The sequence below is a fragment of the Balaenoptera ricei genome, chromosome 2, assembly GCF_028023285.1.
Source record: "Balaenoptera ricei isolate mBalRic1 chromosome 2, mBalRic1.hap2, whole genome shotgun sequence".
NCBI lineage: Eukaryota > Metazoa > Chordata > Mammalia > Artiodactyla > Balaenopteridae > Balaenoptera > Balaenoptera ricei.
The window spans coordinates 97,191,914-97,205,463 of record NC_082640.1 but is presented as its reverse complement, the minus strand read 5'-3'; the positions used below and the strand labels follow the sequence as shown (position 1 = coordinate 97,205,463).

At 44.6% G+C, this 13,550-nt stretch overlaps 1 pseudogene; it reads left to right on the top strand.

The window, feature by feature from the left end:
• Positions 1 to 753: 753 nt before the first annotated feature.
• On the top strand, positions 754 to 9,106 carry LOC132360098 (ubiquitin-conjugating enzyme E2 R1-like; annotated as a pseudogene).
• The last annotated feature ends 4,444 nt before the right edge of the window (positions 9,107 to 13,550 follow it).

Below are 13,550 nucleotides of genomic sequence, written 5' to 3'. Positions count from 1 at the left end.
CAAGAATGGATTTAGGTAGCTTCAAGAAGTTCCTGTGGGGGCTTCCCTGGTGGCGCAGTGGTTGAGAATCTGCCTGCCAAAGCAGGGGACACGGGTTCGAGCCCTGGTCTGGGAGGATCCCACATGCCGTGGAGCAACTGGGCCCGTGAGCCACAACTGCTGAGCCTGCGCGTCTGGAGCCTGTGCTCCCAACAAGAGAGGCCGTGATGGTGAGAGGCCCGCGCACCGCGATGAAGAGTGGCCCCCGCTCGCCGCAACTGGAGAAAGCCCTCGCACAGAGACGAGGACCCAACAAAGCCAGAAATAAATAAATAATTAATTAAAAAAAAAAAAAAAACAACAAGGTGAACTAGCCTAAATTTGCTGAGAGTGAGGTTGTTGATGTCACCTCTGTTACTTACCCAAAGTTAGCAGACTTGCTACTGTTCCCTTCCCTATTGCAAAACCTGCCCTGAGATGGGATGGGAGGTGGAGCCCAGCCACGGCAGAGCCCACTTCACTGGGGCCCTTCTCCCAGTCACTAACATTCAAGATCCCTAAGAAGAGGCACTAGTCTGTATTGTTCAGGGCTGGATCTTCAGTAATAGCCGTGGGCCTGGCACCTGGTAAGTCATCAATAATATCTATTGAATAAATGAGTGAATGGAGTTTATCCTCAAGAGAAACCTAAAAAACTTCTTCAGTGTACTTTCTGTGGATTTATTAGTGTTTGGGAAAGCAAAATTCCAAGGACTGGATCATAGAAATCAAGTGATGTCGGAGTTTCCAGGGGCTGAAACGAACGTCCTGAGAGAGCCCAGCCAGGCTACGGAGGAGGGTGGCAACGAGCAAGGTAAAGGGCAAATCACGTGGTGTCACGAGGAGAACCCTGATGAGTCCACATTCTAGAATCTTGGCAATGCCATCTTCTCCAACCTCCTTCTCAGGAAAAGGACTCCTTTTCTATAGGATCCTTCCAAGCAGGGTAAGAATCCACAGTCGTTGATTAGGGCAGTTTTTAGGTTGCAAATAGATGGTAAATGAGTATCTTCCCTGCCCCCACCCCACACCCAAATCTTTGCATATAATCAGAAGGAGTAATATCAGAAAGGTGTTATCTGTAGACTATTTGACTCATTTGTTCAACAAACGTTTAAGAAGTCCAGGCCCTCTGAGGATATAACAGTGGTCCAGATCCAAGGTACTACAAGACCTTATAAGGTACCACCTGCCTTTGTAATGTCTATTACAGTTTACAAAGAACTGTTATTTGATTGTATGGCCACATTAGAACTGCTAGCAAAAGTGCTTTGGGGTACAGTCTGTTGAATAAACTTCTTCACGGTGGAGGTGGGGAGAGAGTGGCCTCCATCTGGGATCCTAAAACTTAATCACCCATCATGCCTCGAAGTTTCCAGCCAAAGGGCAGCAATCATTAGTCATAGCCTATCCCCAAGTTCCCTTTCTTCCCATTTAGCCTTCAAATCAATAAGATAATTACTGCTCTAGTCTGAAGGTTTTACATTTTCTATTATTCTTGTTGACTGCCATTCAATTTTTAAAGTTTATTTTTAACTTAATGATTTTTGTGGAGAGATTTTCCGGTTCATTGGAGGTTTTTGGTTTTATGGTAGAATTAAAGAAACATAAGAATATAATTTAGTTTGATTTTCTTTTCTGGCCTAAATCTGAATTTGACAATGTTTTCCAAGGGTGAGTTTTTGTGAGTGTGTCTGTTCCAGTGACCAGTATTTCTGTGGAGGTATTAGAGTTAGCTACGAGGAACAGAATGCTGTTTTGTGAAATGACAATTGGGGAGTTTGAGGAAATGAGGACAACTTAAGGAGTGACTGTGGAGAAGGACTTAATTGGGGGGAATAAGGTAGAGTAGGAAAAACACAGTCTGGTCTGACCCCCAGCTCTATGACCTTGGGCAGGCCACTTACCTTTCCTGAACTCTGAATTTCTCATCTGCTAAATAAGACAATGATTCTGGGTAGTGTGTGCTAACACTGATAGCAGTGGCCATGACAAAGGGGCATTCTGTGGCGTGTAGGGCCGACACACAGGGTTGGCGCATCAGGCCCTGAAGTCTGGAGACTGGCTTCCCGTGCAGGGTGACTGGGGCGCCTCTGTTGGGATGACGTTAATATGGACAAGCCTCTGGCACTTCATGAAGACCGGGCTGAGGGTATTAAGTAAAGGGGAGTGAGGGTGAGGTCTGCCTCAGTCTCAGAGAACTGAAAAGAAGCTTCAAAACCAAGGGGCCCATTGAGTAAACAAGATCAGCTGCCTGTGGAAGGGCTAACCACCATCTAACTCATCCATCCAACCCAGTGTGTTTTCTCTCCATGACAAAACTCCTTGCATCTTTCCCCTTGTCTTCCTCAGCCTCCAAACCAGGTGGTAAAACAGGATTACTGTCCAGCTCTACATCCTTCTCAGATAATTTAAGCCCCACGTGGGCCCTCAGATCACACAGCTCACACGAAAACCTCCTTAGCACATGTTGGGAGAGTCCAGGGTGCAGGCTCTGGACTGACAGCCACACAGGGGTTTCACCAAGTCCCACATCATGCTTGGCTCAGCCAGGTGTGGAGGTCAGTTTGTAGAGCGACCCTACTTCGCTGGCTGCTCCTTGTGTCCCATGTGACTAAAGCATGCCTTTCTGGCTGAGCTCTGAGTACAGACAACGTTACAGACAATGTTCCTTCCCACTCCCACGTCAGAAACCTCATCTCCATGGTATTTTCACCCTAAGCTACCCATCTGCTGCCCTGGATTCTCCAAACAGAATCTCTCCCACTTTTCCCAGATCCTACACATCTTCATGTATTTGGGGAAGCAGTTTATTTTCTTTCTTTTTTTCTTTTTTACTTTGCCCCCAACCTTCTCTTTGGACATCCAGGAACGCAGTTACTCCCCTTTTGAAGACGCCTAAGTCAGTCTAGGATTTACCCATCTCTTTACAGCCTCACTCTCTGCTGTCACTTAAAAAAAATTTTTTTTCATGTTTCCTGCCCTAGTCTTGCAGGCCATAATCCATCTCACCCTCTAAGACAAAGCAGGTCTAGGGTATTCCAAGTAGAAGGTCTTTCTTATTTTGAACACCACCTTGGGCCTTCCACTTTCCCCATCACTTCTCTTCAGCATCTCTCCACCTTAGGACCTTGAAGTACAACCTGAGGCCACTCAGTCAGGCTCAGTGAGGCACAAAGCAAATCCACTTTCCTACAGGGTGTAGACTCTCTAAAGGACAAACTCTATTCAACTACATAAAAGTAGATAAATCACAGCTATACAGGGCCTAAAAGCATAGGCTTGGAGTCTGTTTCATTCTCGTATTCTACTATTATCCCCACCCTCTTTCCACCTGTTCCCTGATCCCAGCCCCACAGCCTGGCCCTCCACTCCACGCCAGCCAAAACATAACATCTGTCATCAGTGTGTGGCCAGTGGGATGCACCATCCTCCCTGTCTGGCTTCTCTGAGTCCTATCATTGCATTGAGGACAGGCTGCGCTCCAAGTCACCCTGACATTCAGAGAAGGGCTCCTTTCCTCCCCGGCCTCCTGAAGACTTCTCCCTGGATTCCTCTCCCCACTAGACTCTCAGCCTCCTCTCTCCTCTCCTAGACTGTATTGCCTACTGCAGACTTCTCCTGTCTTTTGGGCACTCTTGACCATCCTGCAAGCATAGTCACATCATGGGGCTTTCAGGTCCCAGTCTCTCAAAAATGTCTCTCTTTTTCTTCATCTCTGCCCCAATTCCAGGAGGGCCTTTGTTCAGGCCCATTACCAAGGCCTCAGCAATTCACCTTCTCTGGGCAGGCAGAGTCTTGGCAAGGGGAGAAGAGACTGGATTTTAAACCCAACTCGTCCCCAGAATGGGCTTCTAACTGTGAGTTTAGCACACTAAACTCACATTTATATTAATAGAGGTTTCTGCCTCAGTCAGATTCAAGTACACTTAGCAGCAGATGTTGGGGGGAGGTGAAATTTCCAAGATTCCCATTTATGGATTACATCTACCATAGCACTGATTCCAGCCTACCTGAGCCCTGTGGAATAATTAAGAGGAGGAATGTTTTATTGTATTGGAGGAAGAGAGGAAAATGAAGAAAGAAAAGGGGAAATGGAGGAGTAGAAAAAACTAGATTTTCATTTATCTGCCTTTTTTGGTTAATTTTGATGTAAACATAAAATGTCTTTCGATTTATTTTAACACAATTAAGTATCTACTTGCTGTTAGGAAAACAAATTTCTAAACTGTTATCCCTTTATGCTCTTTTCCTAAGTCACAACATCTGTCTTTGTTTTGGGGCTTGGATTTCTTTTCTTCTTATTTTTACAGTCCTCAAGACAGCTACCCTAACGCCACAGTGTTGTTAACCCAGATGCAGCTTTGGTTCTGCGGGCTCTTTACCGTGGTTCCCACAGCTGTCGCTAGCCCATTGTCCTACCCTGCAGAGAGGTCAGCGGACGCTATAACTCATGGGCTGAGGCATTCAAAGAGATACCAGGGAGCCATCATCTGGGCATCAAAACAGGCAAGAAATCTAAGTGCTGAGAACTTTGATGCAGCAAAGAATCAGGAAAAGCAAGGCTCCTGCCGTCCCTGCTGCTCGAGGCGTCCCCCTCCAATGGCCTGAGAGAATGTGAAGCCTCAGGTGTCCCGACAGCTGGAAACAGCCTTAGCTTCTCCTAAGACGAACAACAGGGGCACCAACTAGGTGCCCAGTACTGTACTGGTTGCTCTACCCACATTATCTTTCATTATTTTCCTTATATTTTTCAGATGAGAAAACTGAGGCTCAGAGAGACAAAATGACTTTTCTAGAGGTCACATTATCACCAAGAGATCAGTTCATATGAGGGGAACTTGTTATAGGTAAATTAAGGCTGAGCAGGGCTCAGGAAGCAGGGTGAAGCCATTAGGAAATTAAAGAGGGGAGGAAAAGAGGGGCACTGACCCCACTCATCATTAGGCCAGAATTTAGGTGCCAGGACACAAGCCTTCTAATAACTTGAACTGGACCCTACCTTGTGCCCTGGTGCTCAGTTGATATTCAAACGTTCCATGGCTCCACTCCTAACCCAACTCTGAGTGAGGCAGCAGGTGATCTGAAGCTAAACAGCTACCTTCCCAGCCACCTCTAATCTCATTTGCTCACCTGTGTGCACATGGCTTGGTCCTTAGGACTAAGACTGTTTACACCTACTTTGTCTAGGGTTGCTCTAGCCTCTCAACTCCTCTCTTCTCTCTCTTCAGGGAAGGGAGAAAACATCCCATTTGGGGGCTGTTGGCTTCTAGCCCAAAGGCTTTATTCCAGATGGATTTGCCTCTGGCTGGCCACCCAGAATAGACAGGTGATAGCCATATTCTCAGCTCATCCAGACCATCTGTTTGCTTTTCCGTAACACTGTCCTCTGGGTCTATGCTAAGGGCCCATTTAAGAAAATGCTGCTCCAGTAACTAAGCCCTTTGGTGGGAATTTAAGATGGAGCCTTATTATAATTAACTTCACCTGGTAGCCCGTAAAATTATGGTGGTTTCCAATAGAGTCCTAATGCTCTCCATAAAATGAAAACAAGGAAGAATTAGAAAAGTAAATAGTCTTTTTTACCTCCTAGAAGTCACTGCATAAATCCACTATCAGAGCAGCAATGTGGCCCAATTCATTGATTCCCATAAGCATTGACTGACTCTCTGTCATGCCCAAGGTTTTCTGATAAAAAAAAAAAAATCAAGGGACACAGCTGTGATAAGATGAACCCCTAAGGGAAGTTTGAAGAAAAATACGTGGTGCTTATTAGGCTAACTTGGAGAGTTTTATTTTGCTGACTAGACTTTTTACTCTCACTAGAAAGAAGTTGTAGAGCAAGGGGAGAGAAATGCTGCCTGGTGTAGAAATCTGATTGTCCTGCTGTATGATTTATGATGGACTCTTACTTACAATAAATGCCTCACAAAACTGTTGAGAAAAATCTACATTTTCATCAATGTGTTTCGAGTTTCTGTTTTCTTCATGGAAATAGATGCATTAAAATGCTATGTTGGCAGAGTCTACTAAGGAGGGCCCAGTCACAGATGTATTACACAAAATGAGATAAACGTGGTTCCTGCCCTCAAGGAACTCATGATGTGGTAGGATTGGTAAGACAATTAAAGAATAGCATTGACACGGGTAAGGCTTTGGTCAGGACCCAAGTTAGGTGCCACAAAGAAATTCAGAGCAGAGCAAGACATTATGACATCTTCATTTTGACATTGCTGATTTTATATCATAAGTGCCACCTAAGTACTGATTTTTATTGCCCCATCTAGTGAAGGTGAGGCTGGAGAGAATAAGGGATAGGGTTAGGATGTATGTATTGCATCTTATTTGATATAACTTGACAATGTATAGTTGTAAAAGTAACAGAAGATAACTCACAGAAATAGTTCTATCTGTTGGGATGGAGGGACTTTTAAGCATTATACCAAAGGCAGAAATAATAAAGGAAAAGATTGATTGATTTGACTATGATTTCACACATAAACAGACATATACACAAACACACAAACCAAGTTAAAAAAAACTGGAAAAATATTCACAACATAGATCACAGATTGCCATCTGCTTTCTTCTAAGTTGGTTTAAGTTTGCCTTGACTATGCACTTAGATTCTTACCAAGCTCTGCCCTGCATTAGTGTAACAATGGTTTATTCAAATGACTAATAAAAATATACACCTGAGAAACTGTCATTGACCAGAGGAAACAAGGGGGAAATGATAACTAAGTGCAATGTGGGATTCTGGACTGGATCCTGGAACAGAAGAAAATGGACAAAGTATATGTTCAGATAACTCAAAAGAAGAAATGAATAAAAATGAATATGGCCAATGAAAAAGGAAAAGAAGTCCAACCTTACTTTCCAATCAAAGGAAAATTGTATACATAATCCATATTATAAATTGTATCTACAATCCATATTATACATAATTTATACTCTACACACACCCCTTGGATTGGCAAAGACAAAAATGATCAATGATACTCAGTCTAATAGTGGTATTAACTGGTAAAAATCATAAAAGCATCCATTTTCCTATATTTCTGCCTTGATTTCTTATTATTATCTATACTTCAGACTAGTTTAAGGTGTTATCACCTGTCACTTGGACAACCATAATAGCCCCCTACCTTGTCAACCTCTGTTCATTCTTGCCTCTGTTCATCAGTTCTTTCTACTCAGCCAAAGTTATCTTTTTAAAACACAGAGGATCCCCAATCATTGCTTTTATCTCTCCTTGCTGTTGGAATAACAATAAAATCTTTAACAAGACCTGTGAAGCCACCTGTGGCATGCTCCCTACCCATTTTTCCAGCCTCATGTTGCCCGGTGCTTCCCCTCTCTTTCCACTCCAGCCAAACAAGCCTTCTTCAACTCCCCCAGCAGCCACATTTGCACAGGCTGAGGCCAAAACGCTCTTATCTCCCCTATTAGTCTAGTTACATCCTACTTAAGCTTCAGGCCTTATCTGAAATGTCACTTCCCCCAGGAAGTCATCCTTGAACTCCCCAACTAGAAGGAATTCACACTACTGTACTTTTCTAACAGTATATGTGTCTTCTCCTCGTAATACTTACACAGAGTCCACAAGGGCAGGGACCACACCTGGAGGGGACCACACCTGGTGTTGCTCACCGTTGTACCCTAAATAGTACACAGTACTTGGCACACACTAGGATCTCCATAAATGTTGAATGAATCATGAATCTTTCTGGAGATCAGTTTGGCAACGTATGTTAACATTTTAAACGTGTATATTCTTTGACTCAGTAATTTATTTCAGGAAATTTATTTTTCTTTTATTCCATTATACACATACACAGAGCACAGCACACACACACGGGAGTGAGTCCTAAGGTTTTCCACATATCTAAGTACAGTTGACCCTTGAACAATTCGGGGGATTAAGGGTGCCGACCCGCTGCTCAGAGAACCCAGTAGGGCACTCTGTATACGTGGCCCCTCCATTATCCGGGGTTCCTCTCTATGCCTGGTTCCGAATTCTCAGATTCAACCAACTGCAACTCCTGTGGTACTGTAGTAGTTACTATTGAAAAAGAAATCCATGTATAAGTGGACCCACGCAGTTCAAACCCATGTTGTTCAAGGGTCAACTGTATGTGCATGTTATATAATCAGAAACAGAAGATATTTTCATTTGGGGGAGGATGTACATTAATTGTCTTATATAGGTTGTATCAAAGTATCCCCAGATTAAAACAGTTGCATCAAAGGGAGGACATCAAAATATCACTGCCATTCCAGTTCCAGAGCCGGTCCCAACTTGCTGTGACAAAAGGGTCACACGTCAAAAGTCAGAGCAGGGGAGCACCCAGGGGCGCAGCGGAGGAAGGCGGCCCCTCCCCCCGGCCGCTGGCGCCCAGCTCGCCCAAGGCGCTGCTGCTGGAGCTCAAGGGGCTGCCGGAGGAGCCGGTGGAGGGCTTCGGATGACCCTGGTGGACAAGGGCGACCTGAACTGGGAGGTGGCCATCTTCGGGCCCCCCAACACCTACTCCGAGGGCAGCTGCTTGAAGGCGCGTCTCAAGATCGCCATCGACTACCCTTACTTCCCGCCGGCCTTTCTGTTCCTGACCGAGATGCGGGGCCCCAACGTCTGCGAGGCTGCGGACGTGCGCGTCTCCATCCTCCAACCCCCGCTCGACTACCTCCTACCCCCTGAGTGGGGACCCGCCCTCAGAGCGGCGGAACCCACCCAGAACACAGGACCATCTTCCTGAGCATCACCACCTTCCTCAGCGAACCCAACACTGTTTCCACCTGCCAACGTGCACGCTTCCGTGACGCACACGAAGCGGGAAGAGAGCGAAGGCAGGACCGGAAGCACGCGCACGTGAACCCGAGGCGGGTCCTGGGGACCAAGGCGGACGCGGAGCGGGACGGCGGGAAGGTCCCACCGCGCTGGCCCAGGGCTGCGGGAAGACCCAGGCCCGGTGCCCGACCGGGGCTCGGACCTCTTCTGCCAGCACGACTACAGGGCGGCGAGGCCCAGGCCGAGGCCCGCAGCTGGGGCGGGGACGACGGGGACGACTCGGGCCACGAAGAGTCCTGACAGCGCATGCCCACCAACAAGCTTAACAAATTTTACCTCAGCCGGACGGACCGTGTGGGCTCTCGGGCGCCTCTGTCGCCTCGACTTCCTCGGGTAGGTGTGCGCTGCCGGCCCCGGGCCGGTCCCCAGGTCCCGCCCTGGGTTTCCTCGGCTTTGGAGGGAGGCCCCGCCCCGCCCGCCGTCGCCTCCTGCGGGCCCCTAGCGTGCTGGGCGCCGGCGCGGGGTGGAGGCGGTGCCTGGGGGTCACAGACCCCGGGCCTGTCTGCAGCTCCCGCCGGCTGGAGCCAGGGACTTGGGGACCCAGCTCGCGAGTGGACGGATTAACTTGAGGTCACCTCTTCTCTCTGCTTTGGTCTGTTTGGAATCTAAATAAAGCGATTTTATGAGAAGCCAAATAAATAAAAAAGTCAGAGCAGGTAGAAATTTTCAACTAAGGATAGGGCATTGTAGAGGATCCAAGGACATCTTCAGGAAAAGGTAGCATGTGAGTGAGGTGATAAAGGGTAATTAGGATTGTCATAGATGAGGAAGAGGGGAGAGGCTGGGAACAGTGCATGTCAGGCAACAGGAAACAGGATCAGCACAAAGAGAGGTACGGAGGTGGGAGTGTGCAGGGCAAACAATGTGCTTTGCTCGTTTGGCCCAGTGTAAGGGGTGTAGAGAGAAGCAAGATACACGAGAGAAAAGGTAGGCTGGGGCCAGATCACAAGAATCTCAATAGCTGAGGGAAAACAATGACGGGATTAAAGTAGACGGTAAACATGGCAGGCCCCATGCTTTACTATTTCTTCATTTCTTTTTTGAGATGGTAAAATACGCTATTACACTCAGTGCTGCAGTGAATATACTTAAATATTTCTCCGGCCACAAGCTTAAATGTAATTGTAGGAGAAATTCCTAAACATGGAGCTGATGTGTGAAAGGATATGCACAGTTTAAATGTTGATAAATATTCTGAGATTGCCCTCTTTCGAGGTTGTATCAATTGACATACCTCAAAAATGTATAAATGTCTGTTTTCCTATAACCTTGTCAAAATTAGGTGGTCAAAAATACATTTTAAGAAACTTTGGATATTAAGTGAAAAATACAGTTTTTGCTTATATTTGTTTATTGTGTGGGAACCTAGGTATCTTTTCAACTATCTTAGAACCATTTGTATTTCCTTTTGTGATAGACTTGTTCATGTTGTTTGCCAGTGTTTTTTATTAGAGTGTTGATCTTTTTCTTATAGATTTATAGGAGTTCATATTTTAACAAATTTAGCCCTTCGTCTGACAAGTTTGTTACAAATATTTTTCCCTGTTTATGATTTGTATTTTGACTTGATTTGTAGAGTTTCCTACCTTGCAGAAATGTTTGATCTTTAGAGTCAAACTTATCAATATTTTTTTATGTCTCCTGAATTTTATCATGCTTAGTTCTTCTCTATTCCAAGATTATTAAATTTTTTTACATTTTTCCCTAGAACCTTGGTAGTTTAATTTTCATGTTGGTAGTCCATCTGGCACTTATTTTGGTATAAAACTTAGGAGAAATACAGATTTATTATTTGCCGGATTGTCCCAACACCATTTATTGAATTGTAAATTTTTCCCACTGATTAAAATATGCAACTTGATCAAATCCTGAATTCTTATAAAAGCATTGGGGTCAATTTCTGATTCTATTCTGTCTATTCTGTTATTTCCACTATTTTATATTCCAGGTCACTTATCCATTCTTCTGCCTCAGTTATTCTGCTATTTATTCTTTCTAGAGAATTTTTAATTTCATTTATTGTGTTGTTCATCATTATTTGTTTGCTCTTTAGTTCTTCTAGGTCCTTGTTAAACATTTCTTGTATTTTCTCCATTCCATTTCCAAGATTTTGGATCATCTTTACTATCATTACTCTGAATTCTTTTACAGGTAGACTGCCTATTTCCTCTTCATTTGTTTGGTCTGTTGGGTTTTTACCTTGCTCCTTCATCTGCTATGTGTTTCTCTGTCCTCTCATTTTGCTTAACTTACTGTGTTTGGGGTCTCCTTTTCGCAGGCTGCAGGTGCGTAGTTCCCGTTGTTTTTGGTGTCTGCCCGCAGTGGCTAAGGTTGCTTCAGTGGGTTGTGTAGGCTTCCTGGTGGAGGGGACTGGTGCCTGTGTTCTCGTGGATGAGGCTGGACCTTGTCTTTCTGGTGGGCAGGACCGCGCCCAGTGGTATGTTTTGGGGTGTCTGTGACCTTATTATGATTTTAGGCAGCCTCTCTGCTGATGGGTGGGGTTGTGTTCCTGTCTTGCTAGTTGTTTGGCATAGGGTGTCCAGCACTGTAGCTTGCTGGTTGTTGAGTGGAGCTGGGTCTTAGTATTGAGATGGAGATCTCTGGGAGGTTTTCGCCATTTGATATTATGTGGAGCCAGGAGGTCTCTGGTGGACCAGTGTCCTGAACTCAGCTCTCCCACCTCAGAGGCACAGGCCTGACACCCAGCCAGAGCACCAAGACCCTGTCAGCCACATGGCTCAGAAGAAAAGGGAGAAAGAAAGAGAGAAAGAGAGAAAGAGAGAGAGAGAGAGAGAGAGAGAGAGAGAGAAAGAAAGAAAGAAAAGAAAAGAAAGTTATTAAAATAAAAAAAGATTATTAAAAATTAAAAAGTAATTAAAAAAATAAAGAAGAGAGCAACCAAACCAAAAAATAAATCCACCAATGATAACAAGCACTAAAAACTATACTAAAACAAAAAACAAACAAAAAATAAGGACAGACAGAACCCTAGGACAAATGGTAAAAGCAAAGCTATACAGGCAAAATCACACAAAGAAGCATACACGTACACACTCACAAAAAGAGAAAAAGGAAAAAAAAGTATGTATCTTTTGGGAAGTCTGAGGACTTCTGCCAGCGTTCAGTATGTGTTCTGTAGGAGTTGTTCCACATGTAGATGTATTTCTGATGTATTTGTGGGGAGGAAGGTGATCTCCACGTCTTACTCCTCCTCCATCTTGAAGGTCTCTCTACACCTATGTTTCAGGGTCAGCTCTCCAAGATCTCTGCATTACCAGGTTGAGAAAGGAAGGTAAAATTTTACATTGTCCTTTTCTTTCCAAATCCAGACTCTTGTGAATATGGTTTTGAGGTGCCCATGGGTTGTTGATCCTCCTTCTCCCAGGGACAGCTATTTCCTTCTTTATGAAGTCTTTTTATGTGTGTGTGCTTCTCATTAGCATTTGAAAGTTTTCCTCACATAGGTCTTTTGGGTGTCATACTATATGAAGGTCATCTGTCAGATAGTTAGCTAGTTAGGAGAGGAACAAAACTGGAAGTGGGATGGTCAGGTAAAAGAGCACCCCCCAGACAAGATTTAATGCAGGACTGAGTTATATGAAGGCAGTCGAAGTCAAAACAGCAGAATTTTTTCTTTATTAGAAACTGGAAGCCAGGGGAAAAAAAAAGAATCAAAGACTTCTCTAAGGTTTTGAGCTTAAGGAATGACGGGGTTGGGGATAGTATTCTCAGAAAAGGATGAGAAGGAGAAGAATCAGATTGTGAACAGGAAGATGATATATATGGTTTGGGAAATACTGGCCCTTGGGGTCCAGCAAGATGTCCAGGTGCAGACGTCCATCAAGCAAGTGGAAATAAATGTCTGGAAGGTGAACCCATAGGGTGAGAGTCAAAACTCTTCTGGGAAGTGGGATTAGCTAGAGAGAGGAAGATGAGGGCAGGACCTTGGAGACAATCTTGTTTGAGGAGAAGAAGAAAGAAGAGCCAGCAGAGGAATCAGGAAATGAGCAGCAGCTAGAGTGAAAGAAATAGTCCAGAGGAGAGTCAGAGAGAAGAGAAGACAGTGGTGAAGGAAAGCACTGCTGTACCTGCCTTCACAAAGTGCTCTCATAAGCTTGTATTAGAGGCCAGTCATCTGAGATTCAACTCTTGACTCCATCACCTAGGAGTTATATGGCTTGAGGCAAGTCAATTAAGCTCTCTGAGCCTCAATTTCCTTATCTGTGAAATGGAGATAATATTATAATAGTGCCTACCTCATAATGCCATTGTAATGATTAAAGAGAGATACTTCTTTTAAAAGATAGCCAGCACTCAGAAATACTAGCTCCCTCCTTCTTTCCTCTCTGTATCTGCTGAGGTTCATAAAGGTTAAGTGGCATTCCCATGCACACAAAGCTAAGGAGTGGCAGAACCTCTGATTCAACTACACTGGAGTTACTTCATTCTGGAAGAGTGTATGGTCAACAGTGGGCAGTGACATCAAGGAGGTTGAGAGTTTGGCATTTAGGACATTATAGGGGAGTCAGTAAGGAAAATTTCCTTCAGAACAGTGGATACAAAAGCCAGATTCCAAGAGATTAAGAAGTGAGTGGCTACTGGTTATATACCCAGAAGAAACGAAAACAGGATTTCAAAGGGATATATGCACTTTCATGTTTATTGCAACATTTTTCACGATAGC